The sequence below is a fragment of the Cyanistes caeruleus genome, chromosome 7 (assembly GCF_971803275.1).
Source record: "Cyanistes caeruleus chromosome 7, bCyaCae1.hap1.1, whole genome shotgun sequence".
NCBI lineage: Eukaryota > Metazoa > Chordata > Aves > Passeriformes > Paridae > Cyanistes > Cyanistes caeruleus.
Window position 1 is genome coordinate 36,322,123 of NC_141707.1, and position 7,952 is coordinate 36,330,074.

At 40.8% G+C, this 7,952-nt stretch overlaps 1 long non-coding RNA gene across 1 annotated transcript; it reads left to right on the forward strand.

Annotated features, from left to right (window-relative positions):
- The first annotated feature begins 1,464 nt into the window (after positions 1-1,464).
- LOC147652308 (uncharacterized) lies at positions 1,465-6,751 on the forward strand. The gene is made up of 3 exons (XR_015289354.1): positions 1,465-1,577; positions 4,838-4,980; positions 5,847-6,751. It is a non-coding gene; the product is annotated as an uncharacterized LOC147652308 (long non-coding RNA).
- The last annotated feature ends 1,201 nt before the right edge of the window (positions 6,752-7,952 follow it).

A 7,952-nucleotide genomic window follows, 5' to 3' on the forward strand; every position in this document is an offset into this window, starting at 1 on the left:
ATTAGGAGTTACTCTAACAAGTAAAAAAATCTAAATCCATTTTATTTAGGTATTTAAAACCTTCCACTAGAGGAGGATTGCCTGGAGTTTGGATGGGAGATCCAAAAATTCCTTGGATGGTGAGGAAAAAAAAAGTGTAGTAATTCCCTCTGATGCAGAGCAGCTAATCTTCCTCTGACTCCAAAATACTTTTACCTGGGCCCAAAGTGAGCTGTCATTGGAAAAAAATATAAATAAAATATGATTTAGCTATATACAGCAAAGAACAAATGCAGTGCTTTAGTAGGAAGGGCAGACTGATCACTGCTCACGGAGAAGAGCTGTTGCTATGACCAACATCAGATCCAAAATGAGTGTTCCAGAATGGATTCATTCCTTATTGGATGTAAAAACACTACCTGTCCTTCCCTGGGGAACTGAAGGTTGGTTGTTTCTTTTTAAGGGAAAAAGCCAAAAGACTATAAAGGCAGTAAAGAGGAATCATACAATCTGCCAGCAAGGCAAGCAGAGAAATCTGGATATGTGCATCCCATTTTGCCTTGTATGCTGACAACTGATACTGAGAAATACCACCAGCCCACACCTCTGTCCTCCCACTGCTCACCCTAATCTTGCCTAAACAAAAATAAAATATGGAGTCTAGTTATAAAAACACAGAGATTCCTGTCCTGAAGCAGTGGGGAGCCAGCCATGAAGGGAAATACTGAGAAAAAAGTAGCATTTAATGAAGAAGGAATATTTATATTATAACTAGCCCAAGAAGAAAAGTGGGTTATGTGAGTAGCAGGAGGCGTATTTTGTCCTGTGACACCAAAATTTCCATTCACCTCTATGATGGAGGCTCACAAAATCCTGAGGTGGAAAGATGTTAAAACAAACTGTTCCATTTCCAACTCAGCTCCACACAGGGTCCACCCACTTCTCCTCTGTCTCAGCTTCCAGCTCTGAAAAACAGGTTAATAACACCTATCTCATAGAGAAGTCGTGAGCTTGCATTTTTCAGCCAGATTGGAGACAGCCAGAAAACACGCTGAGGTAATTGACTGATAGCTGCAAAGCACTTTGAATGTAAATATCCAGTAGCCTGACTTTATTCAGGATTTCTTATCTTTAATTTCCCATTTACAAACATGTGACATGCTTTTTAGTTGCAAAAGACATTTTTTAAAGGGAGCTTACAAGCGGTAGCATATCAGAAGATCTGAACAGAGTGGATTTGTTGTGCTTCTTTCAGGTTAACTGTTTACAGCTTTTACCACGGATGTTTCAAAAGTGCAAGAAAATAAATCTAAATGCCTATTTAGCTTTAAAAGCATTTGGAAGACTAATGGAATGATGGTTTTCTTCCCATCATTTTGGTGATTTTTCTTCTTTCCATTTCTATCTTAATCTTGTGCTTTTATCCTTTTTAGTTTGTTGTATTTTTTTTTTTTTTACCTTGTGTTTGATTTCTTCCCAGGCACCTCCAGAAAGAGGGCAGAAGGTGGGATCCAGAAAATCTGCTGGCACCAACTGCAACTCCTGCCACGTGGAAATGCTCCCAGGGAACATCTGCTCTTCCTCATGGATTTGCAGAGGTGGGTTCCTCCTCTTCTTCCTCCCTTTCCTTTAGTGAAATACTGATCCCGGTGCTGTCATGACTATAGTTAGTCATGACTAGTTATACAACAAGACCGAGATGTGTGGATCAAATAGATTTTCTTTCTAGAGGCTGCTGTGTTTTTTGAAGTATGAAACCATCCCTTTAGATGATCTAGGACAAAATTTTAGGGGTTTAATGAAGAGCCAATGAAGGCTTTAATAGGATCAAAGACTGTTTAAAATACCACACACTTTTGTGGCCCTGACTCACACATGTAAGGAAAGACCAATCAGCTGCAATAATGTGCTTTGCCACACTGAAGTGTATTGAGTCCTCATCGTGTTTCCAGGCTCCTGAAATCTGAAGTCCTGTCAATTGGCAGCACAGGTATTCAGCCTTAGATTTCAAATTGTGATGTTGTGTTTGCTAAATGGGAGTGCTTTTGAGAAAATTGTGCTCCTGCTCCAATAATCTCTGCAGCTGCTTGTTTCCACCAAACTCTTCCTCTGTGCTGCAGTGATTGCAGTTTCCTCCAGTTCAGGAAGTTTTACCAGCACCAGGCAGACTGGTCAGAACTAGCTCTGATATGCATGAAATTCTGACTCCTGCTTCTGCACGTCACTAATCATCTTATTTGGGCTTCACGATGAGGGATCATTGTGCAGTGCTGTTCCAGAAGGCTTCAAACTCATTGACCAAGAAATGTGAATCCATCACTGTGTGTAATTGGGTGTGAACTGTCTTCATCCCACCACTGGCACTTTGCAACACCAGAAGGGAAGCGCATTTACTGAAATAGTTATCACAGTAAGATCCTGTGTCTTGCTACTGCAGCTTTAACTAACTGAGAACGCAGAAGAAAATTTGACATCACTGCTCAAAGCAGCTGGGAGAAACCCTTGAGCCTGGGCAAGTCTTCTCTGGCACTAAAAATAAATGAATTTATGGTCCTAATGTTGGGTAGCCAAGTTCTCCCCAAATCAAACTCACTGCACAGCAGTATGCAGAGCTGCCAACAGGAGGGTTCTTAAAAGGGTCTCAGTGAAGGCCCAGCTGTTGCTAGTCCCATCACACTGGGTGAATAAATATTTGAGCTGGCCAGCTGCTGGGAGGGAGTGAGGCTTCTCTGACAGGGACATTAGGTAGGAATTTGAAGTGGCTTCCTAAAGAGAAAATGTTCCTGGTTTTCTGAGAAGTCCTGCCACACTCTTCTTTTACTGCTGTACAAATTGTTTGACCCTTTTAGACACCCACTAGAAGTTCAGATTGTCTCACACTTAACTCCCTCTTATGTGCTCTTTTCTAGTGGGCTGTCTGCAGAGAATGAGGGTAACCAGTGTGTAAACTCATATTATTCCCACCCTTTATTCTCTTTCTTTATCCCTCTTGGCCTGTGAGAGTTGAGGAGGGATTCAATTTCTGAACCATGCAGAGACCATCACACTTTTAGGTAGTGCTGCCAAATAAATTAAAGAGAGCAAAAATGGAGCAGAGATTGTTTTCAGAGCACCTCATTGTACTTCATTGGCTCCCATCAGTCAACAGGACGTGCATGAGGAAATCCTGCACACAGACGACATCAGAAACAGGAACAGACTTTTGCTTTCTAACCCAAGAGCTCTTACCAATATTTGATTTTGCTTTCACTTGGCCTGTGTCTTTTTAAATGCACCTTGATATCTTTTGTAATGTGAATCCAGTCAAATAAGTGTAGAAACTGCTCCTTTCTCTGTATTTCTCGTTATTGCTTTGGACAAAATACTTCCAAAAGAGCTCTGGCAGTGCATGGCAGGCTTCGTATAATAGAGGCTTGCAATGGATTTGCTGACAGGCTCTTAGTTAGTGCAGCACTAGCCACCAGAGCTATGATAAAGAGCTTTATCTGGGATTAAAGCTTCTGGAATTACTCATTAATTGGATTAATGAACTGTAATTCATCATGCATGTCAATCCTACTTTGCTCTAGCTTCTTCTTCCACCCTCCTTGTAACATTCATCCAAAGGCCGACCTCTGTTCTGGGGAAGTTCAAGAACAATGTTAAGACTTCCATGATTCATTTTAAATCCCTAATGTGATCAAAAATCCCTTTATTTCTTCCCTGAGTACCTCTATAACTTTTCGCTATATCATACTTAGAGCACTTCTTTAAAACCCCTCATTTCAGAGCTCAGGTCTGTCCGAGGGGTCTTTTTTAAGCTTCCAAGGCTGTAGAAACATCTTCACTGTTGTTTGTTAATTTTTGATTTTAAGAAATTAAAGTACTTCGAGTGCTTAACTTAGATTTGTGTGTGTGTATGTGTTGTAATGCATTCTATTAAAATATTTACTTAAGAAGAGGCAGAAAGAAACACAGGTTGAAACTTCCAGTTGATTGTGGTTAAAAAACCCTCTGAAAAATATACTCTACCTTTTTTTTTTTCCTCACATATTTTTCCTATCTGCTGATAAATTATCTAAAATATTAGCAGGGTTTTTTTTAGCTTTTTTGCCTCAGATAAGCTGTTTCATTTGCACCTTCAAAGGACACTTCATTGAATATACAGAATATACTTCGCTCCAGCGATGACACTGAAACAGTAACATTAGCCCTGCTCAGCTGTCAAAAGCTGAAAAACAGATTCTGCAGATATCACTCCTCCAGAGCTGTTAATAAATTGCCTCAGAGTCTGCTTACAGAAGAATATCTGCATGGCAGGAAGTCAGAATTTGAAATGAAACTGTTTCTGAAGTTTGGAAGTTACCTAATCACACATCTTCCCTCTTGCTCTGTGTGTGTCGAAGCCCCTTGGCCTGAAGGGTAGGAAGGGTAAGGAGCTCTCTGCTTTCACATCTTGGTGTGGAGAAAAGGATGTTTCATCTGCATACCCCAGCAACTCTCAATTTTTCAGAAGCCAGCAGCTCCTGAGGGATAGGAGCTATCTACTCCCATTTATTTGCAGAGTGAAAGTCAAACATGGTCACAGGAATGGTTTAATGTACCTGTACTTTCTATACAGAGCATTTGCAGTAAAACGGCAGCACTCGCCCTGCCTAAAAGAAGTTGGAATAGACCGAGGAGTGGGGCAAAAAAAGGTTCTGCTATTTCATATCAAGGAGACCTTTCTCTGCTCCTGTGTTGGTGGAAGGATGCTTTGATGGAAGCCTGCATCTCACTGAGGTGCAGAGTAAAGCCCCTGTGCAGGAGGAGAGCGGAGATGAACCAGCACTAGCGAGACCTCCCCAGCTCAACCTCTGAATGTGACTCTCTCCTTCAGAGCTGGGCCAGGGACCTCCAGGGAGAGCCAGAGGTGCCAAACAGACCAGAAATCAGGTCAGGCTGATTGCACCCAAACTCTGATATGATGATACCCCCTGGCACCAAAGCAGAGACCCAGCTCAGCCAAGGAAGAAGAGTGAGGTAAGTGATATCCAAATGACATTTTCCATGTGCCCTTCTCTTAGTCTGGGGGAATTGAGCTGATGAAATACCAACAGTGTTTCACTGAATGTATTACTTAACATAAGAGAAATATCTTTTGTAAGGAAAGGTAATATCCCTTATTAAACCAACTAATATAATTAGAAAACAGAGAGACTTCCAAGCCAGAGTCCCTTTGTCAGTCTGACAAGAAGAACAAAATTCAGCCTAATGTAGGCCAGACATAAGAGCTCATAATTCAACCTAATTGTGTTAATCACTTTGTGGCAGAGAAGGGAGCTGGCACATCAGTGCAGGGAGGGTTGATGTCAGAGGACAAGGGACCATGACCTTAGCTTGGGAGAAATATGAAGGTGCTCAGTATTGCAGAGTGGGTAAGAGGAAGATTGTAATGTACTGTAAAACCAACTTTTACAGACTTTTATTAACCAGTCACCTTCTAAGATTTAGGTCCTGGCTTGTCTTTTTAAGGTATTTCTCTGGTATTTTCCTTTCCTGAGGATCAGCTCCAAGAAATTAAAGATGGAGCACATGCTTGGAGGAAATGCTCTTCCACTGGCAGAATTGTGATTCATGTGGCATCTCTTCTTCTTAACAAGACTCTGTTCACTGTCTCTTACCCCCAAAAGTTTCTCTTGTTTTGTACAAAGACTCAGAGTGGGATTTACATCACTGAAATGTAGCTGTTTCGTATAGGAGAGCCATTACCTATTCAGTTATGGGAAAAATCACTCCTCCAGAGAGAAAATTCACATCACCCACCTTCAGGAGAGGCTGCTACTGGATTAGCATAATGTATTTGACAGAAAACCCTAGTAATTCAATAGCTGTCATGTCATCAACAGCATCCTACAAAGGGGCAATGACTGAAGGATCCCCCCAGGGATGGAAACCATCGAGGTTATCCAGCCTAAGCTACTCCTGATGTTTCAGATATATTTTTAAGATGGATTGGATCAGCCTTTAGAGGTGGTGAAACAGAGAGCACCAAGGTAAGAAGATTTAACCATCTGCCTTACTAATGAAGCCATCCCATGTTTAATTATTTCACTGTTTGAAAATAGGGCTTACTAAAATATTACTGATCCCAGGAATTCACAGAGGATGCACAAGACAGAAGCAGTTTTCTTTAAAGACATCAGCTTGTTATTTGCATCTGGCCCTTGCTGCTAATAGTAGGGTATGAAAGATTCAAGGTAAGTAGGCATGTAAGATGTTTGCAGTAAAAATTCTGTACTTTTACAAAAAAATTAGAATAACAAAAGTGAATTGGGTTGAGTAGCCAATTGATTCATCTGCTCTCAGGACACCTGGAAAACTTACCACTGCTCTGAGGCTTCTCAGCATGGGTAGAAGACATGTGGTATCCCTGAAATATAAAAGACTGCTCCATTAGTTTCAAGTAGAGAGATTTTGTTCTTTTCCTCACTGCAGATGTAAACTGGGATGGTGACAGGTAGACACTCCTGTGTCATGGACAATGAGGGTGAAAAGAGAGAACCCAGGGCTCTTGGGGAAATCACCCCCATGCCATGAAGGTTCCATGAAGGTGACTCTACCCATGCCAGCAGTGACTCTGTGTGTGTCCATGGAGCCATTGACTCGAGGCTTCAGTTGCTGAAGGCAAAACCCTCTCCCTCGACCTCAAAATTGGAGCAATTTGCACAAAGTTTAACAGACAGAGTTCAGGCCCTGGAGCACAACAAGAAAGCACTGTGCAGAGATGCCACTGCACAGATTAACATGCCAGAGGAGCATGATGCTGATTGGAAATTTAATTTCTGGCTTGAATATCCTTAGGTGAGAACCAGGGTTGCAAACTCCATGTCTTGAACCACAATGCTGGCACATCTTCATCCCGCGTGGAAGTGTCCCCTCCATTGAAACCCTCGTACAGTGTAAGTAACACCCTGTTTATATTGAAATAAATCTCTATAGATTGTCTTTTTCTTTATTCAAAGCAGACTGTGGGGGTTTTTCTACACCACAATATACAAGCAATACACTCTGTATCTCATGATCAATCTGAGTGGTTTTTCTCTCCAAAGCATTGATCCCAGCCTGCTCCTGGATCACCTCTACTCAGTTCTGTTCTGTGCTTCACAGAGCAATGATTCCCATTCCCAGGCATTGCTCCAAGCAAATGATAACACTTTGCTTGTATTTTAGGATGTAGATTGAGGCAAAAGGCTGCTTTTCTGAAAAATCCCATATCTTCCACCATTATGGAGCTTTTCCTCAACAAAGCTGACACTGTTTCAAAGAGAACATTTTTAGATGGCTGTCACAAAAACATCAGACTCTTCTGTTGAGTGTAACAGTCGATTCCTGAACCCCAGGAAACATTGCTCAAATTATCATTTCAATTGTCAGCACTGGCTATAATGAAAACTGAATTTCTAACCACTCCAAAACCACGCTTACAAAGGCATTTTTCTGGAGTTTCGAAAATTCTGAGGTGTATGAGGGAAAAGGACCCCAACGTTATATGTGTATAAATTAATTTCCAGAAGGACAGATTACATTGCATTATTATTTTATTAACACTTAATGATTGGATCACCCTAGCAGGAAGATGACAGTTTCTGCAGAACTGCAAAAAATATGTGAGCCCAGCAAACAGAATCTAATACAGCACAAAATAAATTATGATATGTAGTTTTACCAAAATGTGAATGCCACAATATCAAAGAAAAAGTTTATTACAGATAATTGCTTGCTCTGTTTATGTTCTTTCTGTAGAACTTGGATAAGCAATTTAAGTTACAGAGATTTATAACTGTTTCCCTGAAGATGTATGAAACTAAAAAAAATTGCAAGCCTTTTTAATCCACCTATAAATCATTTTATACATTTAATTTCTTCTGTATACATTTCATAGGTTCACATATAAAATACAACTGAAAATTGCTACATGCTTTCAGATGAACCAGCTTTTGCATTTCTTTTCA